The sequence below is a fragment of the Agelaius phoeniceus genome, chromosome 5 (genome assembly GCF_051311805.1).
Source record: "Agelaius phoeniceus isolate bAgePho1 chromosome 5, bAgePho1.hap1, whole genome shotgun sequence".
Lineage (NCBI taxonomy): Eukaryota > Metazoa > Chordata > Aves > Passeriformes > Icteridae > Agelaius > Agelaius phoeniceus.
In genome coordinates, this window is record NC_135269.1 from 32866261 (window position 1) to 32879200 (window position 12940).

At 36.4% G+C, this 12940-nt stretch overlaps 1 long non-coding RNA gene across 1 annotated transcript in view; it reads right to left on the reverse strand.

Annotated features, from left to right (window-relative positions):
* The window catches only part of LOC143694048 (uncharacterized), a 37918-nt gene extending 25283 nt beyond the window's left edge, over window positions 1–12635 (reverse strand). The window contains exon 1 of the long non-coding RNA XR_013182223.1: window positions 12569–12635. This is a non-coding gene — a long non-coding RNA (uncharacterized LOC143694048). The remainder of the gene's footprint in view (window positions 1–12568) is intronic.
* Window positions 12636–12940: the final 305 nt, after the last annotated feature.

The window sequence follows — 12940 nt, forward strand, 5'->3', positions numbered from 1 at the left end:
TTTATCTCACTTCTTTAGTTTCTGATTTTCCTTTCCTTCTATCCCTTCTACATCTTTTATTATTTCTTTTCTCATAGCATTTTAGCAGCAATTTTTAGGTCAGAAGTTCTGATATTTATTCACCTTATGATTTATATCCTGTTTTTCTAGTATTGGGAGCAAAATCTTGAAAAAAATTAGTCCTGAAAATTGTAATTATTTATAAACTACACAAATCTTTGTGTTTTCACCCTGCCTATATTTAAAAGCAAAAAAAATTAAATGAAGCAAAGAGCATAATTTCTTCATAAGTCTCCTGTGGGTGTAGTTTATGCTATTCAGTGTATTATTGGGTAACTTGTGTTTTATATTTCTTTAGAATCCTTTAATTACCAAGATTAGTTAAAGGATACTAAAGAAATATATGACATCAAATTAATCTTTCAAAATTTCTTTGTCTCAATAGCTTGAATTTTAATCAGTTTTGGGACTTCTGAGAAAAAAAAAAGGAAAAAACCCTCAAACCAACAAAAAGAAAGAAATGCAGTCAGAAAGAAATTGCAGAAAGCTTCCATCCTTTCAGAATAATTTTGAAAATAGCTAGAAGTTTTCTTTTTTCCTATGATGAGAAGGAAATTATCTTTCATGTTACCTGAGAAGTGATGCTTGGAATGTGTTAAATAGAAAACTGAAGGTGAAAAATTCTGTTTCCGGAGGTTTCTAAATTAGCAGCCAAGTACAATATGGCCTGACTGGCAAATCGAAGACTATTGATCAGATGAGAGGAAAGAAAGAAAAGAAAGAAAAGAAAAAGTGAAGACACATCAAAATGCAGCCAGAAAACTTGTTTGCAATAAAATTCATTACTAGATGGGATTACGTTTTTCTTCTTACCTATGAAAGAACCACAAAAGCAACCCAGTCCTCTAAGACGTAGATAAATTATTGTGCCAAAATGATTGTAAATTATTGTGCAATGTATCATAACTATCATGATCACAATGTAAGACAAAGGAGCTTGAATTATCTTTACATGAGTGGTTGAGGGAAGGGAAGAATTTCAGTGGCAGCAGAGGCACACAGAGCACTTGGGCTTGGGCACAGCGCACTTAGGCAAACAGCAGTTGCCCCAGATGTGTACATGCCTCCGCCTCTGCCAGAAGTTGTCACATCCATAACCCAGGATGAAGTGTTTGCTTCCTAATTAAGTTTTTGAAAAGTCAGGTGGCCAAATCGGACAGCTGACAGACAATTTCCAGTAGAAAGAAATAAATCAATAAGCTGCATGGCAAAAGAAAAAAAATCAATGAAGAATCAGTTTGATAAATAAAACTGAACCTTTAAATATTGCTTATGAAGCTAAACAAGACCCAAATTCTCTACATTCCAGCCTTTACATTGGAATATAAATCTAAAATTTAAGATTTATCTTAAAAGGAAAATTGTCTAGATGTTGTTACCATATCAAAATTCATCTTTTTTTCAAAGGTGAATAAATATAAAAATATTGCCTTTAATTTTTCTGTTAGCTTTCTTTCCTTTGCAAATTTTGTCAAAATTCTTTAAGACAACAAATTACTGTGAATCATAATTATAATGGACATAAGTTGCTGGCTTCCACTGATGAAAAAATTATGGGAATATATTAAAAGACTGGTAAAAGGTTTCAAACATATGATGCATTTAGTTATTTTAAGGAAAAGTTGCTTAGATTACTGTTGCTAGATGGTACCATTTAAAACATTTTTTCCTTCCTCTGAAAAGATAAAGGAAAAAGAAACCTCTTCCTTCTTTACACTTTGATTTGGTTTATTTACATCTTTTCCTGAATTGAAACTAATTTTCAACCTCTTATGGCTGAATCCTACCCTGTACAGCTGTTGACTTTGGTGGGATTAACCCTCAGAAAGGCTGAAAGACTGAGGAGTACTTGCTTCTTTGACTTGCCTGCTATTTGAACTACCAGTTTTGTTGTCAGTATAGGGCAGCAAAGAATCACCTTGATGCTTACTGCATTTATTTTCCTTTGGAATGACTGGAAGGCCAAAACCTCTTAAGCTTTGTATTCACTTGTATTCCTTTCACTAATGTCCCTGAGAGAGGCATCTTTTTAACATAATGTTTTACTAAATTAAGCAGTAACAGGGGAAATGATATCTCTCAGACTGTTATCAGTCAGAAACAGATGGGAAAATTGTGGCTGTGATGCAGAATACATTAAACTGGGGATTGTAGGGGTTTTTTTGAGCATGTTTTCCTTAAGTGTTGTCCAGTTGACTTGATTGTTTCATCTGCTATTTATGTCCTATCCTTCAGACTGAAAGCTTTTAGGGAAATAGACTATTTCATTGGTTATGTTCATGCAGTGTTTAGCACAATGAGACCAAGACTTGTTTTTAAGTGGTAACAAGGTAAAAATAACTGGCAAATACAGACAATATTAATGATAATAAATAAATAAGTAAAAATAATTAATAATAATGCAAAACATTGGCTTCTGTGTCTTGGTTTGAAGAGGCCTTATTTATAGTTGACAAGATGAGATCAAGTGGGATGTCTGGAGGGATGTTGCATCTTTCCTGTGGAAACTACAGAGGGGAAATGGCAAAAGCAAGAGCTGCTCAGTCTCATGTAGACACTAAAGAGAGTGCAGTGGGCAGGAAGGACAGACAGATTTCAACCCTGCCAGATTGTGCTTCTAGGGACCAGTCAGAGGTGGTGTCACTGAGAAAGTCACTGACATTCAATAAAAAACACTGAGGGATCAAGAGCAAGGTCTGACCTTCAAGAACACAGATGGCAGAAAGACAGGAATGTTAAAGCCCCTAATTTGGATTTTCTCCAATTGAAAGCTGCACATCCAGTTTCAAAATGGAATTTCTATTGTCACTTAAACCAAATAAAACTGATTTCAGAAATTCTTACATCCTTGTGGAGAAAGTTAAGTATATCTAGATCTAGCCTTATAAGCCTATTGGAAAATACATACAATTTGTAAAAATATGAATCTGTTATTAAGACAATGTGAAATGTATAAATAAAAAATTTAAAATGTCATAGGACAATTTTTTTACAGAGAAAACCACATAGAAGTAGTTGAATCTTCTGTCTTGCACCTTAATTATCATCAAGACTACAGCTTGCACTTACTTGGTTTAAGAACTACAAGCTGGCTCATGTGCACTCTGGCTGTGAAATAGACTAAGAATGAACAGAGAAACCATTGTTTTCCCCTTAGAACATAAGTAATTAGTAGTAATAAAAATATTTTAACAGGACAAGAACCTGCATGATACTGTTATTAAAATAATCCATCTTCTCTTTGCTTGAACACTTTGAAAGACAGTCCTTTTTCTTCAACTCTGTGTAGAAGGTCATATTAATTTGTACAATTTGACGTCAGATTCTGCTGTTTAATACTAATTTTATATGGCTAGGGCAAAAACCCACCTTATTCTGTGTAGTCAAGATAAACATCTGCTGCCATTTTATAAAATGTCCTGCAATTTGTGCTCATGCTGCTTTATGCTGTGGAACAGCACACTGCTTTACCATGGTCCTTTCCTCACCATGTGTCTCCAAATTTCATTTCCATTTTATGCACATGCCACCTTTGCAGCAAATTGGAGAGGAAGCTACGAACTGAAAAGCACTTTGATAAAAGGGAGCAAATGCATGGATTGTGTTGACTGCCCTTTGTAGTAACGGCTCTGAACAAAGAAGGGGAAATATGGGTTAGTCTTCTTCAGATGCTGATGAGGTTATTGTCCTGGACTTTGCAAGATTTAGTACTTTTGCAGTCCTGTAGTCCAGATGGATCTGATCAGCAGCATCCTGAAAGAGGTCAAGGAGGTGTTTGGAGCTATGGTTCTGTTCTCCCAGCTGCCCAGGGTTCCCTGACCAAGCAAACAACATGCAGCAGAGTGTATAGTGCCTCATGATTTAATAAAGGAGAAAGTCAAGGGGCATGGACTACACTGAAGAAATCTGCATTAAAAGGTGCTTATTTATCACATCCTGATATTTGATCAAAAGAATACTAAACCCTTACTCAAAATGTGTCTTACTCTAATGTTATTGTAATGTTCAGGTCAGAGTAAGTTTTTGCAGTCACATAAGGAAGCCAAATGAGATTGGAATGATGACTTTAACTTTTAAACTAAGTCAGCACCAGCATAATTGCTGATCTTCACAGAGGAAATAATGTGTAAGTTACAGATGAATATTTATCTGCATTCAACTGTGGACTAGTTTTAACAGTTAAAAACAGCCTGCAGTCATATATTCACATCAAAATAGGCCTCTTTAACCTGCCAGAAAGATTCTGAAATCTCTCTAGCTGACCAGATAAAACACTGAAATATTGAAGGATTCTTCTGTTTGTGTGAGCTTGCAATTTTTTCCAAGCACTTACTTTGTTCCACAATCTTTACCTTCCCCTCACAAAAGAAGCTGTAGCAAGCTGCTGCACTGAAAGAAAAGTTGGATAGTGGATCTGAAGCTAAGTTCATGAGCAACAGAGTGCAAGGGTACAAAGCTAAGTTAGTGTCATTCTGACAAAATTTCTGTCTCAGACCAAGGGCTTTTAGCACGAAATCAAAATTACATTGAAGAATTAATACTGTCTATGTGTGGGTTGTGCTAATTAGTTTCTCTTAACAATTTTTACCTATTCTCTGACATCAATGTTGATTTTGACATTCCCGCACCCCTTCAAGAGACCATTTTGTAGTTTGGCTTTTTATTTTTGGCATGATCAATATCTGTTCATGTTTTTCATTTTAGCAATAGGATGCTAATGGGATATTGTTCCAGAAATTACATGAAAAGGTCACTTATAGTACCCATAGTAGAAAAACTATAACATTAGTTTGAGTTTCTGACCATGTACAGTGAAATACTTCCTTATTTGCATTTTCAGCACAGGAATTTAGAATAGATTGTGCTTTGGACAGTGAAACTTTTATCTCTGATTCTCATACCTAGATTGAGATAAGTCTCTCTGAGTGTTGGAAACTCATATTTTCTTGGTGGAACAATGAGAGAAGATAATATTGTTGTGACTCAAAATAAAAAAAAAACTGCAGAAAATAAAACTGCAGAAATGCTGAACATATTTCATGATCAAAATTAGATTACAATTTTGATACTGTCCTTAAAATGCTTGACATGCATATATAGTATAAATGAGAATGATTTGCCTGTTAAATATACAAGAGAACGTGTGCTTCATTACTAATTTTTCATGCTCTGTGATCTTTCAGAGCTGCAACTTCATCTACCTTTGACTGATTAGTTCACTTGTTTCGATTGCATCTCTCACACAACTGGATAATGAACAGTAGTATAGGCTTTGTAATCCTACATTGAAAGGAAAGATTAGAAATTATAGTGCTCATATCAGAGATATAAAAGTAACTTTGAAGTCAAGATATTTCAGTTTAAAAGGGTGTTTTGTTTGATGTACAATTTTTATTCATCTTATTCAGGTTAACCCCCCCAAACCTTTGGCTTATATTAGTTTAAACTATTAAAAGCTGGTGAAGCTTTCAGAGTCTGTTTTAATCACTTTCCAACATTTTCCTAGTTTGAAGAGCTCTTAAATTGAACGAGTTACATTTTCTCACTTAATATTCTTCTAACATCTAATAAGAATAGAATAAAACCTTATTAATTTGATATTTCGCAGGTACCTGAAACTCATAAAATGCTAATTAATTCAAAGGTTTTATTTTTTAGCCTGTATAAAACTTATAATCCTTTCATTCTATGATCTGATGATTATAGCCCCAAGACTTCATTTTTTTGTTACGTGCAAGGTAAAGGTTCTATTACAAGGAAAATAAAAATGCACTGTTTCAGGTTCAGAGCCTCAAAACAAAACTTAATTAAACTTGAATGGAGTCTTGTAAAAAAAACATGTCAAGGAAAGCAAAAGAAAAAAACCAATGTTATTTCTTAATTACCCTCTAAGGTTATATATACTTCAGTTGTTTCTGTTCACTGCCAAGCAATATTACTCAGAGTGAGTACTGGAGCGTTGTAAATGAGCTAGAAGTAGACCACTTTAGGGTTGTATATTGAGATTTGTTTTTCATATGTACTATCATCACCTTGGTAGGGAAATCTCTCTGAGCAAGAAAAGTGGTGCATGCGCGAGTGTGTGTAGGAGCACGTGTGCAAACAGAGCAGCAGACCACAGCAGCGAGCTCACTGCTGCAGGCAGGTGAGTCCCAGCAGCTGCTCCACCTGCCCCTGGCCCGTGTGTTGGCAGGTTCTGTGCCAGGGTGGCACCGGGTGTGCAGGCTGGAGGTCACAAAGGCGGCCGCGGTGCCACGAGTGCCACGGCTCAATGGGCAGAGCAGTCGCGAGGAACGGTGTGTGCTGCCTCTGCACAGCCTCCACACGCTCTGTCCATGCAAAAGGCAAGCATTTAGGTTTGACTTTAGCCATACTTTGACATTCTATATCTGTCTCCCTCAATGAATTTACAATTTACAAAACCTTTACAATTCATGAAATTCTGTTAAGTAGCAGCAATAATTGATTGTCCTTAATTCAGGATGACATGGTTTGGTTTTATTTCTAGACTTCAGATCTCTCCCTCCCTATAAACTCCCACCCTATAAACTTGCAAAATTTTATTCTAGTAACATTTTGGGCATCATTTCTCAATACACACTTAGTATCAAGCAGTTAGCAGAAAGTGCTGTAACTACTAGCTACTCATTTTGATTTGAACATCAGAGGTTGAACATTGTCGGGTCCGGCTGTCTGTCTCTGCCCCGACACGGGTAGGGTGGTTCTTGGGTGGCACGCATTTCAAAGGACGAGTCTGGACTCTTCAGCTTTTCGATCTTCAGATTGTTTATTGTTTCTTATCTACAAAATTTTCTGTCTGCCCAACAGAGGTCTGACCTGCAAGGCAGCCAAAGGCACTCTGACCGCCCACGGGGCGGTCATGTCTTTTTATACTAAAATCTACGTACACAATATTTACCTTTATTTTCCAATACTTTTCACCCATGTTAGCAAGTGCACCTTCACCATGAACCAATCCCCAAGTGTCAACATCACCACAGAAGATGGAAGACAAGAAGAAAAAAGAAGAAGGAACGAGACACGCCCTGATCCCTCCATCTTGTCTCCATAACCCCCCTGTACCAAAAATCTTAAAGTCTATATTTCACCCTATAAATGTGTCCCTTTTTACACCCTTCACTCTAAAGTGATTCTCATGTCCTCAAACTCTTGTCACTTCTGTGGATGGATCAAAATCAAGCCACCAAACACTCCTGGCAACATTCCAGGATTTCCGAGACCCCCAAGGGTTTTCTCGGTAACTCTGGACATCCGGAGTGATGTGCTGAGTTCCCACAGAACATCAAGATAGGTCTTGGAAAAATGAATTGTGTAATAAGCAGAGGAAAAAGAATGAAAGAGAGGAGGATGAGACAGCAGGAACACACATCCATCTGGTATTGTACTAATAATGGAGATGTAAAAGAAACCAGTTTACTCTTGCTGACAAAATGCACCAGCCAAACATAAACAAACTTTCAGTTATGGAAAAGAGGAGCCAGAGCAATTTCCCTTAGCTGGGAGGGAAAAAATTTAGGCAAAAAGCTCTTTCAGCCAAGCTAAGACATGCAGAGTAACATGAGATGCTGCCCAGAGCTTTGAACATGATGAAATGCTCCTAACAAGATGTTAAAGCAGAAAAACACCCCAACCAACTAAAACACAAAGCACTGGTGAATTTTCCCACTCTTAAGGGATCCCTAAACATGTGTTGTGAGCCAGTGGTGGGTGAGTAAACAGATGAGGAAGATGACTACCTGCTTTAGTACCACAAAGGGAACCTTGTTCTTGCTATCCCTGCACAATGGGTGTGCCCTGCCAGCGTCCTTGCTCAGGATCTTGAACCTGGCAGCTGAAATTTAAATTCTGGTTATCTCCTTTCTGGTTATCATATGTCTAAAGGATGATGTATCCACTTTGTTGATGCTTTTCCATTCCCTCAATATTGTCACTCACAGAAGAGAATAAAACTGGGTTCTGAGTAATAACTGTTTTATTGTAGAGTCTATGGAAATCATCAGGGAGGCAAACTGTTTTGACTAGTCTATGCTTCCAAGGTTTCCCAACCTGTTGTGGATTGCCTTATTCATCCCACAGAGTTGTAACTCTAAGACAGTCCCTCATTGCCCATTTTTTCAGAATGTATTTGCAGTATATTTTTCAATTTCATAGCCCACTGGTCAACTTAAAAATAAGAGAGAAGGAAAAAGATTGAATTATATAAAAAATAAAATATAGTATATTCAAGCTGACTTTTAAAATGTTTCCTACTCCTCATACCCTGAATGCTGAATTAATTTTGAAATTGATTGTTATAATAAAAGAAAGTTCAGAAGTTTCCATGGCCAAAAACCTGTGTCTGTTTTAAATCATATATACAACCTGCTTTTAGGTTATTGGACAATTCAGTCATTTAAATAAGAGGTTGAGTAATATTTTCATTTTACTGTTTTATCTGAGATGTGACAGAAAGTATATTTTTTCCTATGGGTGAGTTGGAATATTCCCTACACTATCATCTAAATGAACTATCACCGAAAGCAAACAAACAAACAAACAAACAGACAGACAGACAAGATATTCTTTCTCATATATAGAAAGGTAAAAAGATAAAAAGTGGTCTGTGTCCATATATTAGGGAATCTGAATACATGTCACTAACATGAAAGGCAACCAATTTTAAAGTATATCTATAATTCAGAAGCATACCTCCATTTCAGACTGATAAAAATCATACTTTTGAAGTAATTTACTCACTTGTGATTTTAGAATTCATAGCCAGAAGCAAATACCTATTGTCAGGAGAACAGGGTTATATCCTAAGGGAAAGGATTATTATCTGTATACCAAAATATGGCAGAGGAATGTACAACTTTGCTGGTTGTTTCAGATGATTTTATTTCAGATTTAATTTGGCACTGATCTTCACCCCCAATACCTTTCAGAATTACTTTCTTCTACTCCTCAGGAAAAGAAATAACTGGATAATGAACAATAAATATTACATTTTATATTTAGTCCAACAAGATGCAAAATATTAAATAATTTCTGCATATTTGCAAGTTAGGGCAACATTTTAAATTTGAGATTTGTGTAGCCAGAAGACAAATTTTGTGGCTTAAAACTGGGAAGCTGGCAGGATATCGTTCTTTTGATTATATGCAACAGACATAATGTCATCCAATATATGGTCTAGAATCTGGCATTAGCTGCTGAATTATGTCAATCAAATAAAATAAGTAAAAATATCAATTAAGTAGATTTTTTTCTGCATGCTGTTTTACCATCACCCTCCTTTGACCTGTTTTTAAGTAATTCCCGCAAGAATTCACTCACGCAGATATGGAAAGCCAATAGCATTTCTACCATGCACTTCTTTATCCTGATGCCCTTTTTTGGAGGCACAGTCTCTCCTTGTAGTTATGGATGGAAAGGTGTTCGTCCAGGAGACACAAAGTTCCAGATTTGATGCCACCCTTGGACTAACTCTCTCCACTGATCACACTTTCAGGCCTGGCTGGTCTCCTGTCACCACGGAGCACATAATTCCCAAAGCAAATCCATTCTGTGCTTACGAACAGCATTTTGTCAGCCCCAGTCTACACAAGCAAACAGCGCTGAGCTGTAGGAGTTGGTGGACCTGACAGATGGATATACATCTGTCTCTGCCTCCCCCTACCCCCCTTCTCTCATTCTCTCTCTAATATATGGTCTATCCATAGGTTAGTGTATGTATGTATACCCCTACACACATATATCCATGTATATATACCTGAAAATGCATATGTACAGGTGTAGACATGGGGGAACAGTGTATGCATTCTTACAGAAAGAGAATACATGTCAGCTCCAGGAGAAATGTGTATAATTTTATAAGTACTATCTGATAAGAACACCTGTTGGTCAAAAAGAGTTAAATTTTGAAGCTGTTTTCATGTTAGTCCATCATTTGTAGGATGATTGATCTTATTTTTGCCAGACTTGCAATAAAAAAAGCAAATGGTACAATGATGAGTAATATAAGCACTATCCATCTAAGTACCACAAATGTAGAGTCATTCTCTTTCTTCCCCTATGGCAAACAAAATCCTTTTGCTAAATTCAAACACTACATGTTTACTAGCTCATTTGTTTTCCATGAACTTGAATATGAACCACAGGTGTTTTATTTTATACAGAAGCATTTAGTAACAACGCTTTTCTTCTATTTTTCCCTTTACCTGCTAATCTGTATAAAAACTATGGCTAACTCATAAACTATGGCTAACTCTTTCCCACCAAGCATTTTGCACAAAATTGCTATCCTCCTTTGGCTCATGTGAGGTAGTGAGAGCTATCTTTTTTTCTTCCTACAACAAAAGCTGTTTCAGTTTGGATTTCACAGTGGTGTGTCCAAATTAATTTACACAATTTTCCCAAGAGACTTAGTAGACTCTGTTCACAGGGATTTTGTGATTTATAATCCTTCTATTTCTCACATCAAAGGAGATGACATAGAAGAGATTTCAGTGTTTTGGCTCAGATATAAGAGAGAAAATTTTAAAGAAACTAAACATAAATCTGCTAAATCACTGCAAAGCAAAAAAAATAAAAGAATATCTGTTTGCCTTTTTTTTAAAATAAACCTTCTTAATATGCAAAGCTAAAATGTCTGAAACCATCTTTCCCTCCTCTGACCCCATTTTAGTTTCTAATGCCAATTCCTCAAGTATGCACTGTACTGTAACCCTAGGCAAATTCAAACCACATGAACAAGAGAGCTGGCTTAATGAAGTTATACAACAGATAATTTGCTTTTTAAAATACAAAGTCAAATTGTCAAATGTATAAATATTCTACTGGCTCAGAAAATAATTAGGCTAAAATATTAACAGTTTTAAATTATCTAAGATTTTTTAAAGCATTGTCTTTAAATTTTTGGTTTTTAACAATTCTCTGTTTTCAAAAAATGAGCATGTAATTTCTCTTGAATAAAAACTGAACATTTTCCCACTCCTAACTGATCATTAAAGACATGTTATGAGCCAGTGGTGAGTAAACAGGTGAGGAAGGTGTCTACCTTCTTTGGTATCACAAAGTGAACCTTGTACTTGCTATCTACTTGAACCTTCTACTTGCTTCTGCATGGCACTGCAGAATGGGCGTACCCTGCCAGAGTCCTTGTTCAGGACTCTGTACCTGGCAGCTGAAAATTAAATTCTGGACCTCCTTTCTGGTCTAAAGGATGATGTACCCACTTTTTTGGTGCATTTCTATTCCTCCAATATTGTCACAGAAGAGAATAAAACTGGGCTCTGAGTACTTACCCAAAAGTGGAAACACGTAAACATATATTTGAAGAACTTTAATTGCTACACTAAATCACCTTTTTCAACATAGTCCACTCTTGACTCTTTCACTACATGCTCAACTTAACTCTTGGTGCTGCTGCTTCCCCAAATCCACAATTTGTGCTAATCCTCCAGCAAACACCAGAGTTCTTACGCATATGTGAATCTGGTTGCCAAAATTACACAACACTCAAGTTGCCACCATGAAGTATGTACCCAACCTCATCCTCCCAACTTTTGCTATATCAATGAGCTTATTTATTTAGCAAGACACTCTGTCCTCCATTAACTTTTTTGCTTATTTTGACAGATTTATGAAAAGCTTTTGAAAACATAATCCTCTGTAAAACAGCTGGAAAAATACTCAGTTGCATTTATCAGTTCTATTGGGTAAACATGATTGTAACTCTCTGCCCCCAATATGAATAAGCATTTCCCATAATTAAGAACTACAGTTTGATTGTTTGTATTCAGTTTACTTTTACAGGTTAAATAACAATATTACATGCTTTTTCAATAATGCATGCTTTTTCACTGGGATCCCTTTGGAAATCCATGATATATTTCCACTTTTTAAAATAAAATCCATCCTTTTCATTGATTAAACAATGATATCAGCACTACGAACTAGACAAGGATTGTTTTGCAGGGGTTTTGTCCTCATTTGTCATGTTTAAATAGGGCCACTGCATTTTAAAGATAAGACACCAGGAAAATCAGCTTTCTAACTGGTGCTTTCATGTAATGCATCCAGTATTAGTTGTCTCTTTGTACATATTTGCAAGAGACTCATTACTTTGAACCTACTATTTTTGTGAATAAAATGTGTAAATATGAGGAACCTTTCGGTCTTTTTAATCATATACTTCACCTGAAGTATATGATTCACCTGTATATGATTACACAGACATCAACCTTGACAAAGTTTCTGAGTTACCACTTGAAATGTTGGTTACATGTGCTGACTTCCTGAGAGCTTTTGGCTTAAAGCAAGTCTGGTGCCCAAAGCAGCAGAACTTACAAGTTCCATGTCTGTCTGCCCTGAGGCATTCATTCCTGCCTACTTCTCTTACTCTGGGGAGTTATTTCTTGCTAGTTCATACCTGCAGCAGAGTAAAGCTTTTGTTCAAGTGTATTTTAACATTGTCAAGGATTGGGAAACTCTAGTTGTTACTTACCATGGAAATTTTGCCATTGACTTTGCCAGGAACAGGATCAATTCCATCTGCCATAGGCCTGAACACTGTAAACCAAATAATATCATAAGAAAAGCACATGTACAGAGAATTAAGCTAACAATCTACTCATTAGTTTGTGATTTCAATTCCACAGTAGAACACCCCACACTGCTCTCAGGTGCAGAGTAGTGTCCAAGCTAAAGCAACAGCCCTGAAAAAAGAACTAACCTAACAAGGTCTCCACAGCCACCAAACCTTGGTCTGGCACCTCAGTCCCTACAAATTTCACTATCACCTCTGAAAAGTGCATTTAAGGTTTGCTTTTGAGTCACAAGCCCTGTATAGCTGAATGTCTCTCATTTTGAAAGTTTG